Here is a 15,131-nt window from a genome sequence, read left to right on the forward strand (position 1 = left end):
ATTGGAGCAGTCCTATCTATCCATGAAGGGAACATCTGTTCAAGTGATTTTTATTGAGTTCTACATTTTCTCTGACCCCTCCCTGTCCCTTCCCTCCCCATCAACCCTCTCACAGGGTCGCCATGATCCCAATTTACCCAGGAGATCTTGTCTTTTTCTACTTCCCATGTAGATTAGATCCATATATATCTCTCTTAGAGTCCTTACTGTAGTCTAGGTTCTCTGGGATTGTGATTTGTAAGCTGTTTTTCTTTGCTTTATGCTTAAAAACCACTTATGAGTGAGTACATGTGATAATTGCCTTTCTGGGTCTGGGTTACCTCACTCAAAATGATATTTTCTAGCTCCATCCATTTGCCTGCAAATTTCAAGGTGTCATTATTTTTTTTCTGCTGTGTAGTACTACACCGTGTAAATGTTCCACATTTTCCTTACCCATTCTTAGGTTGAGGGGCATTTAGGTTGTTTTCAGGTTCTAACTATGACAAACAATGCTGCCATGAACATAGTTGAGCACATGTCCTTGTGGCACGACTGAGCATCCTTTGGATATATACCCAAAAGTGATATTGCTGGGTCTTGAGGAAGGTTGTTTCCTAATTTTCTGGGAAATTACCGCAGTGATATCCAAAGGTGCTGTACTGGCTTGCACTCCCACCAGCAATGCAGGAGTGTTCCCTTTATCCCACATCCTCTCCAGCATAAGTTGTCATCAGTGTTTTTGATCTCGGCCATTCTTCCAGGTATAAGATGGAGTCTCAAAGTTATTTTGATTTGCATTTCTCTGATGACTAAGGATGTTGAACATTTCCTTGGAGGCATCACAATCCCTGACTTCAAACTCTACTACAGAGCTACAGTACTAAAAACAGCCTGGAATTGGCATAAAAACAGACAGGAGGACCAATGGAACCAAATTGAAGACCTGGATATTAATCCATATATGTTTGAACACGTGATTTTTGACAAAGAAGCAAACAATAGCAAATGAAAAAAAGAAAGCATATTTAACAAATGGTACTGGCATAACTGAATATCAGCATGTGGAATAATAAAAATAGATCCATATCTATCACCTTGCACAAAACTCAAGTCCAAATGGATCAAAGACCTCAACATAAAGCCAGCCACACTGAACCTCATAGAAGAGAAAGTGAGAAGTACCCTTGAACGCATTGGCACAGGAGAGCACTTCCTAAATATAATCCCAGCAGCACAGACACTGAGAAAAACAACTAATAAATGGGACCTCCCGAAACTGAAAAGCTTCTATAAAGCAAAGGGCATGGTAAATAAGACAAAATACAACCTACAGAATGGGAAAAGATCTTCACCCAACCCACATCAGACAGAGGTCTGATCTCCAAAATATACAAAGAATTCAAGAAAATGGTCATCAAAAGAACAAATAATCCAATAAAAAAGTGGAGTACAGACCTAAACAGAGGAATCTAAAGTGGCTGAAAGACACTCAGATGTTTTTTTTAACAATCTCCTTTGTTGTATATAAGATTTTAATTTCATTAAGTTGCATTTGTCAATCATTTACCTTAGTTTAAAAATGACTGCAGTCCTATTCAGAAAACCTTTACCTATAACTATATATAATTTACTCCCTATGTTTTCATCTAGTAGTTATAGGTTTTACATAAGTGTTTGATTCATTTGGAGTTGATTTTTGTTCAACATTGTCTTTAAAAGGCCTTTTGATTAGTATAAGACTTTGAGTTGACTTTTCTCTTTTTTAAGGGAGCTATGCTGAGTCTACTTGACACAAGAGGAGGTGAATCAAGATAGAATTCTGTGCCTTGCTGGTAGTCTCTGCTGAACTCAGGCCTGAACTCAGCTCAGCCTTTTCTATACTCTCTCACCTTTCGCTCACCTTTTAGATGAATGTACAACATGATTCATAAAAAGAGATTGGAAGGCTTTGTGTCTGTGGCTTGCTTTATCTCTATCCTCTCACAGTACGCCTTAGAAATTATTGATTTTATTACATTTTAAAATTACATGTTTCTGTTATTTTCTACCAACTTTTGCTGCAGATGAGCATGTGCGTGTATCTCATCTCTCCCTAAAGACCTCCCCACTTCCGTAGATCACAGGCTAGTTAGTGTCCCACAATCTTCAGGAATACTTCTGCTTTAAGGAAAATTATATTTTCGCCTAATATATACCTCTTTTATGTCCTACAAATGGCAATGATTTTTGAGATTTTTACAACCTGAAAAGAATCCAGAATAGTTGTTAGTATTGCTTAATATTTTTTACTTTCCTGTTTGCTGAAAATATTTTCTAGAGCTTTCACTATTTTTAGACTTGGATATAGTAAACACAATCATTGTATAGTATGTGTGCGCTATTTATGCAACATGAAATCTTTGTGAGTAGATTTTGTAGTCTGATATTTATGTTGATGTGTGGACATATTCGCTTGTTTGTATTGTGTTTATATTAACTACCAGCTAATCACTTCCCTTGAAAATTTATTTCATCTTCCCAAGTTTTAGTGTCAACATATTTACTTCAAATAGTTTTTACTTCACAATGGTTGGAGAGAAATATTAGTAGTTAACAGCACTTACTGTATAATCACGGGGAAGTAGCTCAGATCTTTTTATCCCTGGTAGTAAGTCAGACTCCTACCCATACCTGTAACCCCAGCACTTTAGTAAGCAGAAACAGGAGCGTCTTTGGAATCTGATGGCTTAACCCCACTGAGAAGGCACAAGTCCCAGGTCAGGGAAGTGAGACCCTGTCTCAAAGAATAGGTGGAGAATAATAGAAGACGACATCTGACCCTCTTTTCTTACCCCAGCACGCACGCGCGCGCACACACACACACACACACACACACACACGTAGTTGGGTTACATTCCTCATCCACATGCGAATAAGCACGTACACACAAATAAGTAAATAAACAAATCTTAAAAAACAACAACGTTTGCTTCTTTTCTTGGACTCTTTAGAATACTTCCAGCACAAAATAAGCTTGCATTAGTCAGTTTGTGTATGGTTTGGGGTTTATTTGATCATTCTGAGGGTTGATAGGCATGATAAACACCTATGTCCATCTCTCTCTTTCTTTCTTTCTCCCTCCTTCCCTCCCTCTCTCACTCCTTGTTCCTCCCTTGTTTTTCCTTTATTCTTACTTTTTTTTTTTTTGCTTAGAAATGGGAGGCGGGGGCGGGGAGGAGGCAGAAATCTTTAATAAATAAATAATTTTTAAAAAAAGAAATAATTTTTATTTTATCATGTAAATTAGTCAGTCAAAAGTCAGCATTTTACTATTGCAATAGCAGCAACTCTTGCTGTTGGAAGTGCTAATGTCTTAAGTCGAGTCTCTTCTCTGCATGGCTTATCACATTCTTCTCCTATTTCTAACACTCAATGTCTTCATAGCTAAAGGAACCCCAAATTATTTCCTACTTTCAGGAGGGAAACTGCTTTTAGGAGCAAGACTCTATATAAAAGACATACACAAATTCATAAGACAGAAACTCTTGAAGCTAAAGAATGAATACTTTGACTAAAATATTTGCATATAAGAGATTATTGGAGAAAATCATTTGTAGTCAGAAAAGGAGACAAAGGGGGACATTTCTGGAGTCTCTAGTACTGTCATCCACAAACAGGTAATAGCCTATCTAGAAGGAAACCATTCAGGTAGGCTATAGGCTCAAAGCATTTGGGTATTGGACACAGAACTTTAATGGGTGACCTAAGACATAAAGGGAAGGAACCTGGGTAGGAGCATCACAAACCTGCTGTCTGAGCACTTGACTGGCATCTTCACCTGTATGGAATACATCCTACACAGAAGGTGGCTGGGGTTTAGCTATTTGCAGCACCTGCAGTCCCCTGAGCTTCTCTGTATGTTGGCCACTGACACCTTCTATTCAGTAAGTCCGGTTTCATATACTCCGTAGATCTGCAGCAAATAGGAAATGTTGATCTTACAAAGTTCTGTTTTAAACATAAGGTTCATTTTCCATGTTTTTCCCTAAAGCAAGACAGAGTTCAGACTACATCAAAATCAATAGTTTAGAGAAATGAGTACCATTATAACTTTGAAAATAAAAGACATAAATAGGATCTATATTCCTCATTATTTTTTAACTTCTCATTTCAGATGGAAAGTCCAATGCCAGAAATGAGACTTTTCTTCCATAGATTCCAGGATTATAAAATCAGACAGTGAAAAATCATCCCTTTGCTATGTTTCAATTTGTTCTGATTCTGATTCTGGGGACCATTTACATTTCTTGAAATTCATAGAATAGTGAAATAGCCAAGTATTTCCCAGAAAACTCCAACCTTAAAGTTGCAGTCAAAACCAGGACTTGTGTTGAACCAGTGTGCGGACGTGGATCATTGAAGAGCAGTGGGAGTGTTCCCCGTGTATTTAGAAGAGAGTTTTCAATCTACAAAGGGTTTTAGGATGAAAAAAAGAGATTAAAAATGATAAAGAAGAAGGAGAATGAGAGAGCGAACACATATCTCCAATGAGTAGGCCATAAATCTGATTATAAAATGTAGTGTAATTTTTTTTCCAAGGGAAATCCAGTGAGTGTGTGTGTATCTTTAGTACCGTTGGGGAAACCCACAACACCAGCATCGGTATAGCTCTACTGAAAACGGCTATGAAGCTGGTCTGCTTGCAGGGAATGAGGAGAAAAGAACAAGCCCATTTCAGCAGCTGCGGCAGCTTGTTGTTTTCAGAAAGTTACTTCAGCTTTCTGATTAACTTATTCACCAAAAGACAGACAGCAATACTTCCGTATCTCTCTCAGAGAACTGCGTTGGCCCAGCACCTTGCTGGACACGCTGTTAAATTAGCCCAAAGTAGCAGGGCAGGACAATAAATACCTGCCCAAAAAGGGACAAATGAGGTAGTGAGTTGTGTATTGACATAGCAACTCTACAAATGCCAGGAACTAATGTTATTGTCAAAAGAAATTACTTTGTATTTGTGTCGTTTCATCTTGAAACCGCAGCCACCAATAGGGGCAGTTTTACTCATGTCCCCAGGGCCTGCTAAACTGTAGTTAGATGCGGGCAGAGATAGCTGCAAAGAATAATGAGGACTTGACTCCTTTAGTCCTAGGCATTTGGGAAGATGTCATTTCTGTAAAAGGTTCTAGATTCCAGCCTGTTTGCCAGAGAGTTCTGTATCATGATCCAACGTGATGTGCCTAATGTTAATGCCAGCAGAAGAGGCACGTATTTGGGAAAGCGGATCCTTTTGAGGGTCATTGCAGTTGCCCATGGACTGGATCAGAACTGAGTTTCTCCATCATTTTCCTTAGCAAGTGGGAATGATTTTATTAAATTTTTACCTGACCAGGAGACACCTTTCCCCCCTACCTTCTAAAGGATAAATAGGACAGTTCATTTTAACTCACAAAGATACCTTACTGGTGAAGACTTGATGAAGCCATTATCTGACTTAGCATTGAAGGAATGTTCTCGGCCACAGACCCTTCATATTACAGGGCACAGCAGCTGAAAGAGAGGCAGTGCCAAGACTCGGGGGTGGGCCAGGAATCCATTCTCAGTCCCTCAACATATTACCAGCCTCATCTCTGGCACCTCAGGCATGTGACATGCTAGAAACCTGCATTTATTCTTACTTAAAATATAAATGTGAACATGTAGATATATAAAATAATATTGCTTTTCTTGACTCCATAAACATGCCTGGAGCTTATGTTATTTATCACAGACCTTAACCTTTCCAGACAAGTTATTATTCTTGGAATCTCGGAGGCATGATTCCACGATCATTCTTCATGCCTTTTTATACTGCTTTAAAGAATGAAGCAGTCATGTGGAAGAAAGAAAAGAATAAATAGACGTTCCTAAGAAGAGCTGCTACTGTTTGGAAGCCAGTGAAAAGAGGAGGGCTCTTAAGTAGGCTAGACTCACTCCTTGGTAAGGGGCTGGTGTCACTTAGCTCCCAGAATGGTGAGTATAGACCGGTAGATTCCCAACATCTCATGTGAATTGCTCAAGATCATTGCTGTTGCAGAGGTCCTTGCAAGGCCAGGCAGCAGTTTCAACCAGAGAAACGTTCCATTCATGTCAAGAGACATCCATGAGACTTCCTGTGCCTTGGGGCATATGGAGCTGGGACTGTAAAGGATGAGATCTTGACCTCCAGGCTTGTAGAGCTTCCTGGGAGCATGAAACACAGATGAATAGTCATGAGTCAGCGATCACTGGGTGAGAAGCAATAAAAGTAGAGCAAAAAAAAAATAAATCAAAGAGGGCCTAAAGTTCAGGTTCATGTTCTGCAGCTTCTGTGAATTTCAGAAAATCATTGATTTTCCTTTAGACTTATTATTTTGTCCTTCAAACGAAGGTTGGAATACCGTAAGATTAAATGTGGACTTTAGATTTAGACAAATATGTCCCTCGGTAAACCTTTGACACATTAGGTTTTGCTTTTAAAAAATTACAAAAGCTATCCCTACCCTTGTGCAGATCATGCTGTCGGCTTGTTGAGCAGAGAGATTGGGTTGAAGAGCAAATCTTACTGAGCTCCTTTGCACACCGCCTAACCGGACAGTCATGTACTGCTCTCATTGGTCTGTCCCAGCTTTGCTACTTTTGCTTCCTGGTCTTTAGTGAGTTACTTAGTTGGTGTCCTTCAGCTTTCTTACTTATTAACAGGGAATTTTTAATGGTTCTGTTTATTGTGTGGATAAAGTAATAGATATGTACTAAGATTTAGTACAATCAGGAATGCTGTAAGAATGATTCAGAAAATGCTAAGACATATTAAATAAACAGCATTTTTGAGAGAACAAAATCAAATGTGACTTCATAGAAAACATGTGCCTGGACATGGCCCGTTAGGGCAAAGGGTGGATGAGCATCTTCTCTTGGGTAGCACATTCCAGGCAGAGATCTTCACTAAGGTTCAGCACAAAGAGTGAAAGACCAACAAAGTTCTCTTTCTCAGAATAGAAGAGTTATGTTGGAAGATCCAAGAGAAGACTATGGGGATTTAGAGGCACCAGGTACTACTATCATGGGAACAAATACCAAGAGAGGTAGGACCTGCTAGAGATGTTCTTCTGGTGGTAGACTCTGCCATCTAGGGTGTGCATACCCAGGAAAGGAGATGAGCCAGATTCCTCTTGAAGTCAGACTGACCTCTGGTCTTGAGTAAAAGAAAAGTCACCAGCAGGCACATCGTTCATCTTAGTCAAGGTGATGCAGAGAGTGAAGAAAAGAGCATAGAAATCTCTGAGTTCGACGAAAGAACCTAACTACAGTGACATCTTTAGCATTTTCTGAATCCAAGCCCTGGTGCAATAAAATGAGATATACTACCTCTTCTACCTGTCCTGTAATTCCTATTTGTGGCTGCCTGGCTCAACTTTTCTTCTTTCATGAGGGCAGAACTCCCTACACACACACACACACATACACACACACACACATACACACACACTCATGCATGCATACACACACGTATACACACACACACATACACACACATACACACACACACATACACACGCACACTCATGCATGCACACACACACACGTATACACACACACACACACACAAAGAGATATGAATGAAGACCATGTTTTGAACACCTAAGACATTCCTGTGCTTCTCAAATGAATAGGTGCATGATATATTTCAATCAAATAAGTCACTTTGCTTCCTATTTTCATATATAATGAGTTGTATGTAGAATATTAATGTGTAAGAAGGAATACACACATTCTCTAGCCAAGAACAAAATCAAATGACAATTATTTGGTGGAGCAGGGAAGAGAACACTAGACTGTGATCCAGCGTCTAGGTTCTATTACAAGCCCTTCTGGTAACTGCGTACTTTTCTGAAGGTGAAAGCTGAATCTCTGTCACTGAGGAAATTGTCCCCCTGAGCCAGGTGAAATGGCTGCTGTCACTCTGGTCTCGTGGCTTTGAGGTAGTCTGTTTTTCCTCTCTGATAGCTTATAAATTCTGGTGTCCCTGATGTTCGGACATTTTACATCTCAGTGTCTAGGAATATTGTACTTGGCAGTTCTCTTTGGCTTCACGACCCTAGGAACTCATATTTTGTTTGTTTTACTTTGAGAATTTTTCAGGTATAGTATTTTTAATATTGCCTCTTCTCTATCTTTTGCCAGTTTTCTTTGTCTAAGATACTAAGATTAGACTTAGACTTTCTGAATTTTTTCATATTACATTTGGTTTTATTTTTCATGTTTTTAGTTTCCAAATAGTCAGTTTAACATTTAGCTTACTAGTTTGCTTTTTGGTTATTTTTCTTAAAATCGTTTTATTTTCCACTTTACCACATGGAATCTTTAAAATAGCTGCCTAGTCTTGTTTCATAATCTCCTGTTTTTGCTTCACAACTTCTTGTCAGAAATGTGATTTTTTCTCAATTATCTTCTTGAGAATATTTTAGTATATTATTTTGAAAGCTTTTCAAATTACAGTTTTATCCCTACTTTTTTTTATGGTGTTAGCTTTTCTCAGCCTATCAGGGTCCCTAGTTGAAGGCTTATCTTCAAGAACATTTTTTATATGAGTTGTTCCTTTCTGTTGTCTGTGAGAGGATACCCATGCGTGCCGAAGCTCCGTGTGTCTGTCCTCATTGATAGTGGCCATGCCATATGGTTGAAGTATATTTTGCAATCCACTTTGACAAAATTGGGAACTTAAAAACACCTATTTCTAAGACTTAAAGGTTTGAAGTTCTGTAAACTCTTTCTCTTTTTAGATATAGAAATACATTTCAAGAAAAACTGCTATGTCTAAAATATTCTTTCTGCCTTTTTTTTTCCAGATAATATCAGGTATGTTTAGGGTAGTATGACTGTAGACAATTGTCTTAGGGTTTCTATTACTGTAAAGAGACACCATGACCATGGCAACTCTTATAAAGGAAAACATTTAATTGAGGCTGACTCACGGTTTCAGAGGTTTAGTCCATTATTGTCGTGGAGAAAACAAGGAAGCAGCAGGCAGACATGGTGATGGAGAAGGAGCTGAAAGTTCTAAGTCTTGATTTGTAGCCAACAGGAATTGAACGGTGACACTGGGCATAGCTTAAGCATAGGAGAACTCAAAGCCAACCCCCACAGGGACACACTTCCTACTCCAACAAGACCACACCTCTTAATAGAACCACTCACTTTGGGGGCCATTTTCTTTCCAACCACCACAACAATGTTTTCAAAGCAATATGCAATACATACTAAAATGTTGGAGGATTTTAACTGAGGCAGCTTCTGTTGGTGATTCTTGACAAGGTCTGCTTGAATCCTTCCGAACAAAACCAAAGCAGTACTTAATATTTCCGTGTGACTGGGAACCACATTATCTGATATGATGTCTTATTTAGGTTTCTATTGTGATAAAACACTATGACCCAAAGCAGCTTGCAGAGGAAAGGTTTTATCTGGCCCAGGCTTCTACATCATGGTCATTTTCTTGATTAGTGAGGGACATGGGACAGCCTAGCCCACTGTGGGTGGTGCAACCCTTGGGCAGCTGATTCTGGGGTATAGAAGGAAACTAAGCAACCCAGAAGGAGCAAGCTGGTAAGCAACATTCCTTCACAGCCCTGCGTCAGTCTTTCCCTCCAGGTTTCTGCCTTGAATTCCTGCCTGATGCTCTCTCGTGAAAGAGTGAGACATGGAGGTGGAACCCAAACAGACTCTTTTTTTTCCAAGTTGCCTTTGGTCATGGTGCTTATGTCAACTATAGAAATCTAGCTAAGACATGTGACAAGTTTATTAAGAAGAAACAGCATTGCTTTTCTTAATAGCACTAGCCACAGTTCAAACACTGAGCTGGCATATGTGGGGAGTGATCACATATATGACCACTCTTAGTAGTCTCAACCTAGCAGCTATTTATGCCCTGTCCTGATGGAACAGAAATTTTGATTGATCACAGTAATATGGAAGACTTACATATTCTACCTGTTGGGAATAGAATCAACAATTACTCAGTTACTTCTCCTGTCCATTTTTCATCTGAATCTACTTGTACAAAGATGATACACAGTTTTACTATGGTCATGTTAGCAGAATACAATGTAGCTTAAACAACTTCTGTTGTCTAGCTAGAAGTTCCAGAGCAAGGTGATGTCTTCAGGCCGCGTTTACCCTGAGGCCTCTATATTTGGCCTTCAGATGATCATTCCTATTCTGCATCTCACCCGAAATTTTCTCAGAGAGGAGCAGCCCTGTTATTCTTTCCATATTTTCAAGGTCATTACATAAACACCAACTAGATTGGGCTAGGCACCATCATAATACCCTAATTTTTCTGCCCTCATGTCACAGATGTCTAGATTCTCTGTCTGATAGAAAATTTGCAATACTTCTCTTTCTTCCCCTTGCTGCTCTCCTGTTTCCCTCTGCTCCTTCTGTAAGACCAGGCTCTCTGCACATAGACCTATTTTTATCACATACACACATACCAAAAAAACAATTGCATAACAATTCTTCATATAGAATGTATTTTTTCTTCTTTCTGGACGGAGGTGGGAGGTCCTAGGTCTTACCACAGGGCAGAAAACCCTGACTGCTCTTTGGACTGGAGAGGGAGGGGGAAAGGAGTGGGGGGAGGGGGAGAAGGATGGGAGGAGGGGGCGTAGGGTGGGAGGAGGGGGAGGGAAATGGGAGGCTGGGAGGAGGTGGAAACTTGTTTTTTTTTCTTCTCCTTTTCTCAATAAAAAAAGAAAAGAAAAGTAGTATCAAAACATGGCTTCCAAAAAAAAAAAAATTCAAGGGCTGAATTAGTGTAGCAAGATCCACATGATTAACCACTCCAGTGAGATGAATGATAGTTTATCAAAATTTAATGACAAACTCAGGTAGTTAGGATGAAGTCAGGGAAGATAGTATTCTCATTTGAATCTTGGTGATGACTTTGGTCCAGAACATCATAGGCTGACTAAGAGATTCAAGAATCCTTGTTGGAAATCACTCCTATTCTCAGGGGAGTATTGAAATGTCTCTAATCCATCTGAATTTCATTCTGCAGTAGTTCTCAACTTTCCCAATGCTGCAACCTTTTAAAACATTCCTCATGTTGTGGTGACCTGCAACCATAAAATTATTTTTCATTGCTACTTCATAGCTGTAATTTTGCTACTGTTATGAATCATAATGTAAATATTTCAGAAGACAGAATTTATTGAGCGTGTTTGCAACCCACAGGTTGAGAATATGTGCCCTGGAGACATTTGCCCCATTATGAGTGGCTTCATTAACTCAGTCACTTCGAGAAAAAACTGAGACAAGAACACAAATACCTCGGAACTGAGAGGATTTATTTCCACCCTCCAAACATTGTAGGTACCCTCCCATGTCTTCATCCTTCCTCATTTACTCAGCCTATCAAGATTAGTTTCGGTAGTTAAAGTTCTTAACCATATGCTGAAATAAGAAACAAACAAATTATCAGCCTGAGATCGCTTCCACCTCTGGAGGCACTCATCACACTCCACGGTACAGCCTTAAGAATAATCTCATGAGACACAGTATGACTGAGAAAGAGAACAAACTCATGATTTAGTCACAATGTCCACGTTCCATAAACAGAAACTTGATGGTGCTGTTCTGGGGACCATCCCACAATTCCAGTTTGCTGGTTATAAATTGAGTCATTGCAGAGTGCATGCGAGTCGATGGTGCCAAGCTCACGGGGAGGTGGCCGGCTGATGAAAGACCTGGGAGTCTGGTTTCAGAGGCTCCTGATGATTACCGAGGGTGCTGTCTTTCTCACGAATACCCTGCGAAGTCTTCCACAGACCCTTCTTCAGGTTCTTTAAAGAATTTTAATTTGGGAGTGGAAATTTTTTTTTCTTTTTTCTTTTCCAGGAGAGAGTGCAAATATAATCCTCCACTACCACAAATTAATCAGTTGAGTTTCCCATGTTTGGGGAAGTTATCAGGGTCAGCACACCGAGAGTGTGACGGCTAAGCCTTGCCACACAAAAACTATCTTCATGACCATGGTATCTCCCCTGCCAGAGAAGGGTAAGAAAAAAATCCTTTTAAGGACATAATGCATTTTAAAAATATGTTTCTTGAGTAACAGTTTTGCTCATTATGTTAGAGACAATATTTGTGAATATCTAACCAGTAATGTCAGCGTCTTTGAAGCCATTAGAACATTGAAGAAAATGGTATCTGTAAGTGGTATCTGCCATCATTATTGGTTTTGATCATAGATTGTGAAAGACTCATGTGAGACCAGGAGATGGTCCCAAATGTAGGGCATGATCTCTCGGTTCAAATCCTGGTTATGACATTAACTGTCTATGCTTCAGACATGAGAAACCTCAGTTTTTCATTGGAAATAAGTAGAAACTATATATAGTCATGGGAAAACCATGAAAAATATGTATAAATTTTGGTAAGATTATCATCTCACCTTCATTTGATTTTGATTTTTCATTTGTGAGCGCTAGGTGTGAGCCGTTCTGTGCATTTTGAACATTATTTGAACAACAACAGTAAGCTGACCCATGGGATTTTAAAATAGGCTGATGAAGTGGAAAGACTTTGCAGCCAGAAATTCTTGGGTTCAAAACCCCACCTTGCTTACCCATATAATATTGAATTTACCCATATAATCACTTCATCATTTAGATAATCCAAAGCTCACATACGCACACAGACACATAGAAATGTAGACAGAGAGACACACACACAGTAGTTCTACAATGTGACACCCAGTAGGCATTCATTGCACGCTCTGCATATATGGGACTCTCCTTTCTCCCATCTTCTCCTTTCTGTCCTTCTATAAGAATCAGTCAGGGAGCAGCTGGAGTGGAACATATAACAGGGGGCAGAGGGGCCGAGAGATTGGTAGATTCAGCCAGGCCAAGTAAGAGAATTGGGAGGATATAGAAACAGTCCATGATGATCTGATCCAACTGTTAAAGAATACAAAGTCTATGGGGAAATTTATCTTTCATTTGGTCACCAGTCCCCAAAGAGAGCTGCGATATGAGAAAGTGTGGAAGAAATGATAAGGAAGGGTTCTTGAACTTCAAACTTCCCTTAATTATCACCTGACAGTATCTCATTCTAAGCCAGGAAACCAATCTGAAAATAAAGAATTAAGTTCCTTAATATCCTTGAAACAATAAGAATTCACATTGTGCTAGTCAATTTTTCTTTTTGTCAAGTTGACATAAACCAGGATCATCTGGGAAGAGGAGGCCTCAATTGAGAAAATGCCTACATTTTCTTGATTCAGGATTGATGTGGGAGAACCCAGCCCATTATGAGCAGGGCTGCCCTGGGCAGGTGGTCTTGGGAGGTATAAGCAAGGCAGTTGAACTTGAACCTAAGGAGCAAGCCAGTCAGCAAGTTTCCTCCGGTTGCTTCCTGCCTCCGCTGCTGCTTAAGTTCCTGCCCCGACTTCCCTCAAAGACAGATCATGATTAGAGTAAGTAAGTCAAATACACTCTCTCTTCTTCGGGTTGCCTTTGGTCATGGTGTTTATTACATCAAGAGAAAGCAAACCAGGCCACACAACAAATAAGAGAACTTCGGATGTTTGTTCATGTTTAACTGTATCAAGGGCCTCTCATTCCTGCAACATTTCTTTACTGTGTGAATAGACGGGACACACTCAAGGTCATTCCTGCTGCTCTTAGAAACCAAGCTGAAGTGGACCTTGGTGACTGTTAACCTCAGGACCAGATTCATGGACTTGTAGAGGTTCTCATCAGCCACGGATGATGGAGAAGATGGAGACCAGTCTGGAAAGAGCCTATCAGGCACACAGACACGATGCCAATCCTGACACCAACACGGCTTCTCTGGGACTCCAGGCAAGTCTTTGGAGCTTTCAAGGCCTTGGATCTCCCTCTTAAAATGTGGATAATGAGCACTGTACTCCTGCCTCCCGATGATGAAGATTAACACAGATTATAGGTGATTATAGCTATGAGAGTGTTGTGTAAAAGCAAACACTGTTATTATCTCCAGTAATAGTCTCCTCAAGTTCTGCCTTAACTGTCCTGGGCTCTTATCCATGGGACACTTCATAATGAGATCGTCAGGGATTTCACTAACCAAAATTTCCTTGGATGCCATTCAGATTGGTTCAGAGCATGTATGAGACTGTGTTAGGAGATGAAAGCAATTGCATGTCTAGTCCAACCATCTCTCGTTATGGGTTTGTTTTTTTTTTGTTTTTTGTTTTTGTTTTTTTTTGTTTTTTTGTTTTTTTGGAGGGGTCTTTATAGTTGTTGTTTGGAGTTATTTGTTTTTGTTGGTTTTTTGCGACAAAATTTCTAGTATCCCAGGCTGGCCATACAACTTAGAATGAACTTCAAGTCTTAATCTTTTTTCCCCCACCACCCAAGGACTAGGATTACAGGATCTAGTTTTGTCTTTGTACAGGGGGAGTAGTTCATTCTAGACAAATAAATAGACATGCTGTAGACATGCTCCACTACAAAGTGGAGGTCTTGGTGTAGCAATGAGCCTATCGCTTCTGTCCTGTAGAAACTGAATCCTTATTCAGTTTTAAAATTGTGTATGCATGTGCATATGTGTATGTGTAAATATGTGTGCGTGCATGTGGGTATGTGTATGTGAGGTAGTATTTCAAGTGTGTTGCTGTAGGACTTTCAAGCCCTCTGCAGTTGAAGTTACAGGCAACTGTGAGCCATATTAACAGGGTGATGGGAATTGAACTCAGGTTCCCTACAACAGCAGTACGTGCTCATAACCATTGAGCCTCTCTAGGCCACTGAATCTGAACTTCTGTTTAGAGGGTGCTTGAGCTAAACATACCTCTTCAGTTTACTGTAGCCACAGCTACTGACTACCCATTGCTCATTTCTCCCTTGGGGTCTCATAAACATTCCCCCTTAATTTTTAAATGGTCAACATAATCTTCATTAATGGCCACAGAGAACTTTTTGAAGACGCTCTCTCTCTCTCTCTCTCTCTCTCTCTCTCTCTCTCTCTCTCTCACACACACACACACACACACACACACACACACACTACTTTCAATAGTTCAATGCTTCTCTAATGTCTTCAACATAAACGCAAAATTCCTAAAAGTAGGACATAAATTGTCCAGTCATATCTACTCTTCTCCCATC

General features: G+C 39.8%; 1 non-coding gene across 1 annotated transcript; it reads right to left on the reverse strand.

Annotated features, from left to right (window-relative positions):
• Positions 1-11,871: 11,871 nt before the first annotated feature.
• Positions 11,872-12,035, reverse strand: LOC121440182. The gene has a single exon (XR_005973335.1). It is a non-coding gene; the product is annotated as a U1 spliceosomal RNA (small nuclear RNA).
• Between the last annotated feature and the right edge of the window lie 3,096 nt (positions 12,036-15,131).

This window comes from Microtus oregoni, unplaced genomic scaffold, assembly GCF_018167655.1.
Source record: "Microtus oregoni isolate MIOR12 unplaced genomic scaffold, Mior012 000065F_ref0000479, whole genome shotgun sequence".
Lineage (NCBI taxonomy): Eukaryota > Metazoa > Chordata > Mammalia > Rodentia > Cricetidae > Microtus > Microtus oregoni.